Source organism: Mixophyes fleayi, chromosome 1, assembly GCF_038048845.1.
Source record: "Mixophyes fleayi isolate aMixFle1 chromosome 1, aMixFle1.hap1, whole genome shotgun sequence".
NCBI lineage: Eukaryota > Metazoa > Chordata > Amphibia > Anura > Limnodynastidae > Mixophyes > Mixophyes fleayi.
In genome coordinates this window covers 173,790,805-173,804,084 of record NC_134402.1, presented here as the reverse complement: position 1 = coordinate 173,804,084, position 13,280 = coordinate 173,790,805, and the positions used below count along the sequence as shown (strand labels likewise).

At 40.4% G+C, this 13,280-nt stretch overlaps 1 pseudogene; it reads right to left on the bottom strand.

Moving 5' to 3' along the window:
• Positions 1-1,309: 1,309 nt before the first annotated feature.
• Positions 1,310-13,280, bottom strand: LOC142141323 (uncharacterized; annotated as a pseudogene).

The window sequence follows — 13,280 nt, the reverse complement described above, 5'->3', positions numbered from 1 at the left end:
GTTCCTGGTCCCTGATAATCTCTATGAACACCGGAACCACTATTTCCTGGTTTACCTGAACACCAGAAATTACCTTAGGAAGAAAAGATGGAACGTACTGAGAACCGCTTTGCCATCTTGGAACACTATATAAGGTTCTCTACAAGACAATGCCAACAGCTCAGACACCTTCCATACTGAGGCAACAGCAAGAAGGAAAAACACCTTTCATGTTAAGAACATGAACAGAACAATCTACAGACTGTAACTGTTAAAAATGGAGGCTCCTGCCTATCAAACTTCTGTGAAAGAACACGGATAAAGCCGACACCTGTACTCTTAGTGTTCCTAAGCGAAGACCTCCAACCAGGCCATTCTGGAGAAAAACAAGTCAACTAGCAAGATGGAACAAATCTGAATTGCAGGCCTTGTTTTTTAATTTATGTAAGCCAGATATGGTGATATATTCTAGCCGAAACTGGCTTTCTAGCCTAAATAAGGGTATCTACTACCTGAGAGGAAACCCTCTAGCTTTCTAAAGACTGGTTTCAAAAGCCATGCCGATAAATTCAACCGAGTCCAAACCGGATGCCGGAATGCTCCTTGAATTAGCAGGTCCTTGTGAAAAGGAACCGAACTGACTGTCTGACCCAAGAATGATTTTTTTTATTAGGGACTTTTCATGACTGATGTACCTGGGCAAATTGTACTAATGTAGTGGGGTACAGGTGTGGGGGAGCGCATATGCAGAGGATTTAGCGTTTGGGTTAGGGGATGTGGAAATAGGGATGTTTTCCATGACAAGAGCAATTGTATTGACATTTTTGCATTGACATGGCATATAAAACAGCTGTCATTCCACATGTAAATCATGACCAAGTACCTTAGCAATAAGTGTGTGGAAGATATATTTAAGAAGTATAAGATTTATAAAAATATAAAATTTCAATTTGCTATCATAGAAGTCTATTGGCAATCCTTTTAGCTGACTGAAGCTGTCATTCCTTTTAGTACGTCCCAAGTTTGTCTGTGCGTCCTCTTTCATTACGGGTAGATTTGTCATCAAAACGAATCACTCGCAAGATTTTACAGAACATGTCACGTGACCTGTTTGCTTGGAAAATATTGCAACCAGTTTCACTATCCCACAAGCTTTTTGTTACTTCACCTTGAGATTTATACACTCCAGCCAATAATAATAGTCCAACATAAGCTTGAAACATAAACATTGTCCAAGTTTTGCCACTCTTCTCCATAAACACGGTGTCCATTATTTTATGATCTCATTTTCGATGGAACTAAATATAACATTGAATGCACTTTCCATGTCTTAGATTCTTGCTGTAGCATATCTTGTTACACCAGGAATTTTCGTGATAACATTGCATTTAGAGAGCCTACCAGCAGGATGTTGAGGAGGATCAAGTTCCCACTTTATTTGTTCATTCTTTGAAAGAACATATGAATTTGTAGCAACAGGTTCATTTACAATGTCATCCCCATTGTCAGAATCGTAAGCTTCACTTTCATCACTTCTATGATTTTCTTCCTCAGATGCATCTTCGCTATCAGAAGATTCCCCAAACGCTAGAAGCTCAGCATCAGTCAAAGGTTTTCGTTTGGCCATAATAATTTTGATCGTACACTGATTAATCTCCAACTAAATATGAGTAATCCAAATCCGTGTATTTATAGCCAAATGAGAGAATCAAAAGAAGACTTGCAAACACTTCAAGTTCAGCATGAATATTTGACTCAACATGCAGACTTGCTGAGACTTTGTGAATAAATGTGTGAAAGATGACATAATCCAAATGTAAACCAATGAACTGACACTATTCCTAATTTTCAAAATTTTTATTGTTGAAGTAATGTGTTTCAAAACATTTACGGTCACTCACTAGTATAATATTCACATCGGGTCATATTGACCTGAACAGTACATTAGTACTAACTACTCATAACTAACTACTCATATTTTTTTTGATGATAACTATTTGGCAAAAAAAATAAGTTATAAAATATGGAAATCATAATTACATAAATAACAAACTGACACCTAAACAAATTTTGTTTTGGGTCAATTAGACCTGAACAGAACAGCAGGTTTAAATCATATAGTAGGAATAACAAGTATGAAGTGGCACAGGTAAAAGCCTCCATTGTCAGCCAAGTGAACCGGGAGAAGTGACAGTTGGGAGAGGTTGGTGGTTGCCGGGGGTGACACGGAGAGAGGAGTGCGATACTCGGGACCGCTGAGAGACATCCCTGTGTCTAAAAAACGGAGAGTGAAAAGATAGGAACTGAATAAAAATTGGACAAAGTGATATATAAATAGATTAAAAGTGAAAAAAGTGTAAGAAGAGAAGAAGTGAGCAAAAGAGAGGCGTGAGGAAAAAAGAAAGTGCTGAAAATTACTAAGCAGTAGAGAGATCTGTGAGTACACACACAACAGAGACTGAGCTATATGTACTGAGGACAGTGTGAGAGGAGAGAGACAAGTTGGAGTTGTATAATAACAGTTAAGCAGACACAGTGCAGCATAACTCCCACCATTACATCACTGACACTGGAAACATCAGCAGTTACTTAGATACATGTTATATACTTGAACTACTTACTAAAACAAAACAAAAATTATGGGCCCCAACCACGTGCACGATTTTTTCAAATCTTCAAATAGTTATTGAAATATTCGATGTAGATCTTAAAGTTGTATTGAGAAATTAAGTTATATATATTAATATTAGAGATGTCAGTGTAATTAGTATAGAGAATTTAAAGGTTTGTCAATTGTAAATATTTTTAAAGTGATAAGATATTGTTTAAAAATAATTGTTTGCTTCTAAAATAAATATCAGAATAATTAATAATAATAAAAGGAAGTTAGTTAAGAATACACTTGTGTCATTTTAAATCTCTGGATAAATCTCCTTACCTCTCCGGTGCATAGAAAATCTGAAGTGTTAAAACCAGAAAGAGAACTATCTAATACTGGTAAGGTGCAATTTCAACATATTACTCTAAAGAACACCACATGTTTTATTACACTAGCACAGTCGTGAAGACCACTTCCAATAAAATTGACTGGCCTATTGTGGAGGATGATAATCGATCCGAGTGAGGCAGGACTATAATGCGGCTATACTGGATTCCCCCGCCCACAGAAAATCTTTAGGAAGTTTTTTAAAGTCTACCCTTAAGCAGTAGCAGTGGTACCAATCCTGGCAAACTCCTTCAAGGAATTTAGTTTCCAAATTGTCAGTTGGTTTCAAACAGCACTCTTTCAGGAAGCATTGTGACCAGTGTCCTTCAAAAAGCAAATCATGCGGACATGTTTGGAGCACTGTGAATAGGTTTCTCTGGTTTGACTATTCTTTTTGATGTTATTGTGGTAAATGAAATGTACTTTTCTTTTGCTTCTAAATAAGATTTGCCATCATATTTTATCAGTTCAGTAGCTGCCCAGTTTCTTATGTGTGGCATATCCTTCTGGGTATATGCTATGTTAGAAGATGATACAATTACATGTGATATGGCACACCATAGTGATAATTATTTTGTTGTTTTGGTATGTCTGTGGGAATATAGAATAGCCATTCCTTCATATTCAAATTTATATGAATTTTTTAGAAAGTGAATTTTGTCTAAAAACTCTATTATTTGCTCAATGTTTGAGACATTCAATCCATGTAGAGAATGAAGATACAATGCCTATTTCTTTTTAAGAATGACAACAATAAGAAGCCAGTGTGCACCTCTATCGTTAACTGGAATCATCCAAGCATCTTTTTTCAGAAGACCATTCTTCAAGCAGTGTTTGATGGTCATGTGAATGGACATTCTTCGTGACAATAAGGATTCGAAGAAAAAACAACTGAAGGGAAAAATGTTTGCATCATAGCCAATGTTCTTGCAGAGAATTGCCTATGAAGCAATAAACTCATAAATGACACTTTCATTCAGCCACTCTGAACCTTTCAGAGAGTCACAATCATATAAGCATATATTTGAAATAGTAGACACTAGATCTCCTTTGTTTGAACACCAATAGGGAATTTCTAATCTCTTACAGAAGCGCTTACTGTTGACTTTTCATGAGTAGTAATAATTGCAATGAGAGAATGAATGTTTTCTTTTGGGGCATTTAGCACTTTGATCTTTTTATTGTTTGTGTTAAAGTAAAGGTGGTGTGCAACATAACTGTATCCTGCACATCCACTTCCATAGTGGAATCAGATGCAGCAGCAACATATATTGTGTCTTGGAAACTTTCCTCCAGATCTATGTTGTTGTCTTTTGTTTTGCTTTAGATTAGTCAAGTGAAGTTTGCGGGGTTTTTCAGGCATTACAGGCATCCCAACTAAATTTTCTTGCAGTCATAATGTTATAGCATGTTCTTGTACTTGTGCAAGAACATTTCTCATTGGGGAATAAGCTAACTAATTTAATGGTTGTACATTTAATAATAAACACACCGCCTTGTACATTTAATAATAAACACACCGCCCTGAGGATGAAGGGAAACTAATCCATGAGAAATTGAAATGTCTGCTATAACCTGTTGGCAAGTGGTTGATTCTCCTTTTGTGCCTGTAAAACATATCCTTCTTTAACAGGCTCAGCTACTTGTTCTGGAGCACAAACTATTTCAGGTAATTTTGTATTTTCTGTTAGTTTTGCATATTTAGTGTCTTTGGGGCACATTTATCAATCTTATCATAAAGTGAAAAATAGTTTTCAATCTTTATGGTATTGATAAGGATTGAACTATTTCTCAAATTTATGAAAAACGTAACACAGAAACAGCAGTTCCGATAAACTGCCTCTTCGGAACGCAATGTCTACGGATCTCCTCTTGGTCCTCTTCATTTTTCTTCACACTGGAATTGCGCATGTTGAGTTCTTCGAACTGCACATGCGTGCAGACATCTCCGCTCTGTCTCTGCAACCACTATAGTTGCAGAGAGCGAGCGGTGAGTGACAGGGAGGGATCATGGGATCCCTCCACACATGCGCTGTCCTGGTCTGCTCTTCGGAGCAGAGCTGACAACACTGAAATCTTTCAATTATGATAGCTGGCATACATTATCATGACAAGTTACCAAAAAAACTTTTTTTCAGAACTTGTTAGATTGCGGTTGGGAGCAGTCACTATACTGTAGAATGGTGATAGCTCCCAAAAAACAAAAAAGGAATGCAAAGCAGCAGATATCCATGATATACGATGCACCTTTCTTAAATATGCAGGACACATGGATTTTACGGTAAGCAGGGCCGGATTTACCGCTAGGCAACCTAGGCACCTGCCTAGGGCCTAGCGGCTATCAGGGGGCCCAGATGGGAAGGGGACAAGAAGATGGAAAAAAAAATTGCGACCCCCTCCCCCGACTCGTGGCACCCGACGAGTCGGTTTACATAGGTGTGCAATCAATAGATTAATAGGAAGGATAATAGCAAGATTAAAGAGATATACTAGTTTCCTTTTAGAGACTTTGTAATAGTAGGTCTGAAATGTTATTATGTGCAGCGCGATGTCTGTGATAATGATTCACACAATTGTCAATCATCACCGCTAACTATGATACTATAAATAGAGAGCAGTGCAACCTGTACCACACCCCCTGATGAAGTCACAACTGTGACAAAACGCTTTGGAGCCTATCACTTGCCAGCCACGCCCCCCGCCATCACGGAGACTCCCGGAAGTTTGGAGATCTTTTACCCGGCAAGATCTAATATACTAAACGGGACTTATATCGCTCTGGGTCTCTAGACGCTAACCCGCAAACTAGGAGGCATTGTTGAAAAAAACCTTTTGATGTGCTGCACTTCACATCTAAATGTGAGTTATTTTTAAGATGTTTTAATAAATGTGTTTGGATATACTACACCATATAGCGCTCTTTCTTCTCCCCTTTTTATATCATCCACTATATGAGAAAACGATCATTGCAACATCCTGGAATGTGAGGATCATCAAATCAACTGATGTTGGGTCCAAAGTAATAAGGAGGCGCCATCATCATACGAGTCTGAGCCTAGAAATATCTCCACAGTGACATTGTTTTAACAAAAGGAATCAAGTTTTACTAATTTCTGGATATTTGTCATTCCGATCAGCATTAGCTGTTTATTGACATTATCATTGTTCACTTCAGAATACCCTGTATATATGGTGTATGAATATTTATATACTTTTGCATGCTAAGCCTAGCTACATACCATTTTTGGATACATCAATTTTATATGTGTATTGTTATACAAGGGTAGTACTTATATTGAGAGGACACATCTATACATGCATGATATGAGATGTTCTTGCGGTATATTGCTATTTCCCTGTTTTTTCCCTATCTTTTTCTCCCTCAAATTGTGCCCATCCCATACATTTTACTGTATTGTATACAGCACCGCCGCGGACGCTTCTTTGACAGTGCCGCGGCTGCTGTATAGTACAGTGCTGCCGAAACGGCAGCTTGCTCGATTTTTTTTTTTGGGGGGTGTGGGGAAACCTCGCCTAAAAATCCTGCGTGCACCCCTGGAAGGGTTACTGTGATGGAGAGCTAATGTGTGTGAGATTGAAGCTGCAGTGTAAGAGGGGGGCATGTGTGAAGGTGCTGGGCAGAGAGGGCACAGTGTGATGAGAGGGACAATAATGAGGGGCCGCATGGTGATGCAGGAGGAGCAGTGTGATGTGCGGCGGCACATAGCTTACCCTTCTACTTAACTATAGGAGTATATGCCATGCTAAAATATAGTGCTATGGATTGTTTCAAGGGGAGCCTCCAAACCAATATCTTGCCTAGGGCCCCATGAGGTCTAAATCCGGCTCTGACGGTAAGTGCACGATAGTGCACCATCACTGTTTGTTAAATATGCCCCTTTGTCCCATAATTGATAATTACCCAGATTGCATAATCCACGTAGAAGCTCAAGACAGTTTTGCATCTGGTATACCTAAAGCACCATTGCTTCCATTGGAATTTCTTAAGTGCTGCATTGAAGCTTTCTGAAGCATTGGTTGTGATCCTGTTTTCCCCCCAAAATCTATGATCCAGTTTGCGTACAGATTATAGAATTAATTTGATATTCAAAGTATAGCACAAATGCCTTAGCCCAATTTCGTTTAGCTTTATTTAAGAGCTTCATGTATTCTACTTCTGATTGTGCATTTACTAAATCTACTATGTTAGTTAAATAAACTTTTATGTCAATTAATGCTGCACCATGCTTCTGAGACAGAATTCAACATCTTGTCTGATGCGATTCCAGCATACAACCTTTCCATTTGGAAGTAGAAGGTCAATAAATTTTAAAAAGGCTTGTTCCATGTCCATAACTGGAATTTAATTGTGGATAGAGTTCAAGTAGACATTCAAGTAAAAGTCTGTGATTGTTCCCTTTCCTTGTTTCATGAGAAAGAAAGGCTGCTGATAGAAGTGATGATTCATCAAACAGTAAATGGTGAAATACAGGTGTAGTAATAAAAAATCACCTAAACTGAATGTTTTATCTGAATACAACAGGACAGGCAAATCTTTTTCTATTTGTAAAATAGTTTGGAGTTCCTTCAACAGTTGTTTATAACAACAAAAATCAGGAAAGAGACATATAGACTTTATAAACCCTTCCAAGACGTCACTGAGTTCATACACGTTTAGAGTCAGACTGGCCCACCGGGTTATCGGTAAGTCCCCGATGGGCCCCAAAGTTGGATAGCGCTGCCCCCTTCCCGACAAAGGGTGTGGCCATAACCCTTCAAATGTAAGTTGTTACCTTGCTTCAGTTTGATTTCCTTACCTGTCTTCTCTGCTTGTTGGCAGGGGCTTTCTCCTTTAGGACTGAGAAATGACTGCCTGAGCTTTCTGCAGCAAAGTCTGCAAGATACAGTCTTAGTGAGTTACTGCTTTAGGTGAGTGTATCTTGCAGGCATTGCTGCAGACAGCTCAGGCAGTCAGTTTTCACTATGCGGAGCTCCCTGCATCAGACAGCTAGCACAGTTTGTAGAGCTCACCTCAGGAACAGAAGAGGATGACATATGCCCTCCTGACCAGCAGATAGAGAGACACTCTCCCATGTTCTAAAGGAAGGTAGGAACAGTGTCATTTATACATTAATCCAGGGGTGCCGCCGCGCTGTCACATGGGTGCTGCGGGCCAGCCAGGGAAAAGCTTACAAATCCGCCGGGCGCCGGGACCCAGCATCCTCCTCTCTCACGCAGCATGAGAGAGGAGGATGCTGGGCGGATTTGTAAATTGACAAGCTGCATTACTTTCCACATTGGCCTGAGTGGTACGTCCACTGTTGCTTTTACGCCGTAGAAAGTTACAGGCCATCACTACTTTGTCGACTTTGTCCAAACGCAGGTTTACTGCAGAATGAAAAACTCAGAACCTGTTACTTAGAATCCCAAAGGCATTTTCAACTACACGCCAAGCACGTGACAGTCTGTAATTAAATGTACGCCTTTCAATGCTGAGATTTCTTTGTGGGTATGGTTTTAAAACATTGTTGTGCAATGCAAAGGCGTCATATGCCACAAACACAAAATTTAGTCCATATTTTGTGCTACTTCGCGATGGAAGGTTAAGGGCATTGTTTTGTAGTTTGTTATGGAAGGTAGTATGCTCCAATGCACCTCCATCTGAGACTCTTCCATTTTTTCCAATGTCCACAAATAAGAATTCATAGTTCGCATCCACTATGGCCATTAAAATAATGCTAAAAAAATCCTTTGTAATTATAGTAGAAAGATCCACTATTTGATGGTGGCATAATTCTGACATGTTTGCCATCAATGGCACCACAGCAATTTGGAAAATTCCATAGTCTCTCAAAGTCTGCCGCTATCACTTTCCAGCATTCCTCAGTCGATGGAAACTGAAATATAAAGACGTGTAAATATGTTACATTTGAACATGTATGCAATTGCATACCCTCATTCGTTTGCTCTTTTTCAGCCTGTACTCCTGTCTGATGGCCACTCGCTGGATGTTGAAGGCCAGGAAGCAACAACAATTAATAGCACTGCACGTGAAAGTCAGCTAACTGCTGACAGGCAGGACATGACCCAAGCTGGTACACTAGCAGAAAACATTCAGAAGCGAAAGAGACATAGAATAAGGGAAATACAAGAAAGTGATGCACTAACAGAAAAGATGTTTGATTGCGCTAACACTTTGATAACAAAAACAAAGGAACAGGACACATTTGATTTCCTGGGAGCAACAATAGCTAGCAAAATGAGAAGTAGTAGCAAGCGCATACAAGCTGAAATGGAGCGGCTGCTCTGTGACCTCATGTGTAGGGCTACCCCTGAAGATTTGTGGCCGGACACATTTATTTCCCCATCTAACCGCAGACACAAACAATCATACACATTTCACACAGCACAGTTGCAGCATGCTACCATGGGCGGACAAAGCGTAATGTCTCAACCGTGTATGACATCCACACCAATAGCATCAGGAAGGATGCCACATTACGCTGGGGACACATCTGGAATGGACACAAGCAAAATTTTGCACTACCAACAATTATAAACTGTTGCTCTGGACCAAATAATTAATGCATTGCACGTTAAATGTATTTTTACAATTTTATTTATGGTAATATGTATGGTAATAAACCGCTATTTTTTAAATAAATACTATTGCTTTTCACCAACCTTCATATTCTGATCACTGAGAACTTTGATGATAGCAACACAGGTGTCAGGTACTATCATGCCAAGAGCTTGAGGTCAAATAGCCGTGCTGTATTTCAGATCTGCCAGTGTCCTCCCTGTTGCCAAAAATCTTAGTTTTGCCACCAGTCTTTGCTCGGGCGGTATGGGTCTCCTTAAATGGGTGTTCTCTCTCTGGATGAGAGGGGTTACTAGTTGGAGCAGTTCCTGAAAAGTGCCCTTATTCATAAGAAGAAAATTCTTAAAGTCATCTGGGTTGTTGTCCCGTATCTCCTGTAGCAGGGGCATATGAGAGAACGTGTCTCTCCTCTTGAACCAATCTTTGCTCCAACAAGAGCTACTCTTTCTCCTTCTTTCTCTTTGGTTCCGTACCTGCAGTCGCCTTGCCACAGCAAGCAGGAAAAGTGCAGTTGCTTGTTCTTGTACTACTGTAGCCATTGAAGGTTTACAAATAGGAATGAATGAAGAGACAGTGTAGCCTTCTGTTTTTATGCTGTTTTGGGTGTTCACTATAGCGAAAGCTCTGCCCCTTTATGCTAATGTCTTTGGAATATCGTTACATGCCCCGCAAATGTTGCTTCAGTGTGTACGAAATTGCAATCATTGCTCACTAGAGCATGGCTGTAAAATGTCGCTAACGGGACGTCCGCTCTTCCCTTTATCGTCCTAACAAGGCTAGTGTGTATGTAGTCCATGGACCGAGCGATCGGACCATCGATCGCATGTAAAATCGATTGGCATAAAAAGTTGGTGGAAAATTCTGTAAGTCTACCCAGCTTTAGCCTCTAGATTGAAGACCCTATTATAAATGTTTACCATTTAAATTTATTGTTATTTTTGCATTTGCAGACATGCACAATATCATATACAAAGAAATGCTCTTTTAGAGGTAGTTTTTATACTATTCCACTGTTGGTGGTTTATTCAAGTTTTATGTATTATTATTTATATTGGATATAATAAAATATACTATTTGCATTTTAGACGAAGCCCACCTTCCTTTATTTTAATTCACTTATTTACCACGGTTGATTTCCTTGGCGCACCTGGTTTTGTATTTATTTGGGGGTTTATTTTTTTTTGCAAGGAGCGGAACGCTTGATTGGGTATTCGACAAGGAACAGACAGACATTTTTTGATTTATTTTTTCAGTTGTTTGATAGCATATATTTACTTTTCGGTTTTGAGCGCTCAAGATATGTTATTTAATTTTACAGTTGGAATTATGCCTGAAAATATGGTCTGCAGAATGCATGATTCCAAGCAAACTAAAACACTATTTAGAGACCAATCATCCTAACATGGCTAATAAACCACATGACTACTTCACAAGAAAGTTAAAAGAATTGAAAGAAAAATTTACATTTTTTTGTGCAACAAAATACTTCCGCCCTAAAGCAATCATATTAAATAATTATTATAAGTTGAAGCCAATTCCTGTGTAGAAGCAACACCATACAAACAGCGGGAACAGCGCAGGGTGACACCCCACAATAGGGTCGCTACAGTATTGCTATATATGTGCAGGCCCCATCCTCTGTCTGCCACAGGTACTGGTCAACTAAAGTAACCAGCGCCTATAGATACCTACATTAACCAGCGCTTATTTCATTCAATACATGAAGACAGCATGCTATCTTTGTTAAAATTGATCTCATTCCCATGCACCTAACTTAAGAGTGGCAAGTTCTTCATAAAGCACCATAAAAAGATATGAGTGTTTAGTAAATAGTTCACTGTGTATGCTCTTCGCTCTACACCACACCTTAAATAATATAAACCACTTATATGGAATAAAGACACGGAGACTTGAGTAAAGTGGCACTAAAAATATTTTTATTATAACCTAAATAAACCTGGTGGCAGAGAAAGGGCACTGAAGATCAGCTCCAGCGATACCCAACCAAGCGTGGACATGGCAATATAGCCTTAAGTCCACCCACTTCTCTCATAACCCCACTGCTTGGCCGGCCCTAACCTGACGTCAGAGTAAACTGCACTCACCTCATTACTCACTCCCACTCCCTCACTGAGCCGGGCGAGGCCCCTCCCCACGGAAGGGACACGAGTAACCAATTGCCTTGTAAGAGGACAGATACCTGCGCCAATCACGATAGAGCCGTCTATATCAGCCGCTGATTGCAGTGCCTTCCTCCCACACTGTCGGCCCTAAGGGCCAAGCAGCCCGCCACCACCAAAACCGAGCACTCTCCACACCTCCAAACAAATGCTCTCCATAAAAATACGCAACCCCTCGTCCGAGAGGTGCACACCATCTCTCCTGTAAAGATCCACCCTATCCGCTGTTATCTCAGGGTGATCTACCACAAAACCTCCAAGGGACCTAATGACCTTCCTAAGCGCACTATTAAGTTTCCGCTCCATTATCAGGATCTTTTTTAAAGGGATCTGTGATCGCCACGACAGCCTCGGAATCATAGAGGACCAGCCAAGGATAATTGATGGCCATGTCTTGTTAATATAGTGAAGGTCCTCCCTCATTTGAATAATTAGCTCCAGGGACTTAACCTTACCCAGGTCATTCTCCCCAAGGTGGATAACTAATATGTCAGGGGCTCCCCATCGTTCAATCAGCTGTCTTAAACAGGGCAAGAGACCTCCCCATGCTAAACCCCGTTTACCTAACCAAAAAACCGTCTATCTCCTATGCTGGTAAACCTCGTCTGCACCCCCGTCTGGTTAGCTGCCCAGAAAATATAAGAGTGCCCGATGATCCACACATCTCTCGCAGTAACCTCAGCATCTAAAAAAGAGACAAGAGTTAATAACCGCAATCCTTACCGGACCATCACACACAGCACGAAGGCGCACATAGGAATTTTGGGGAAGGCAGCCCATAAAACGGGCATGGAGAATAGCTGGCAAAGGAAAAGTAAACGGGGAGGAATGGATTTGGGTAAGGGTAAGTTACTCACACGAAGGTGAAACCCGGTCAAACCCCAGAGGCACACCACTGATCAAGCCTCCGGAGAAAAAAAACGGGAGAAAGCCCTTCGCTCCCTCGCTCAACGCGACGAGCAGATAAGCCTTGAGTAACCGAGTGGGGAATAGGAGGACCAAACAAACGGTGATGAAAATAAGATTCCAGAGCTTATTTGACAGTGACAAACAATAATAAGGACAGCATAAAGAAAGAAATAGCACCAATTCTAAAGGAATGTGAGCTGAAAAAAGAAGGGTTAAGGCCTAGCAGCTTTATTGCCTGTTTCAGAACCGCATTAAACTGATATCTTGTAAGCTGCGCCTTATCTTTATGTATCAGGAAAATTGAGTTAGAAGGCCTAATTAGACTAAATTGGGTGGTTAATTCGACAGGACACAAAGCTTTATCTTTTTGGGCCTGCAACTGTAACCAGCAACCTCTCCCCCTCTGATCCGTTTTTGATCGGGCTATCTTACAGCTCAGATGATCCTCACTTATCACCACGTCTTCAGTAAGCAGACCTGCGGAGACCTGACCTGCCGCTTGCCCTACCAGCTCCAACACCCTGAAAGCCCCAAAAAATGCCAGGCTAAACGCAGTACGAAAAAGCAGGACCTCATACTCGTCCCATGCCACATCCACTAAAATCCTCATAAGCTGAGCTAACAT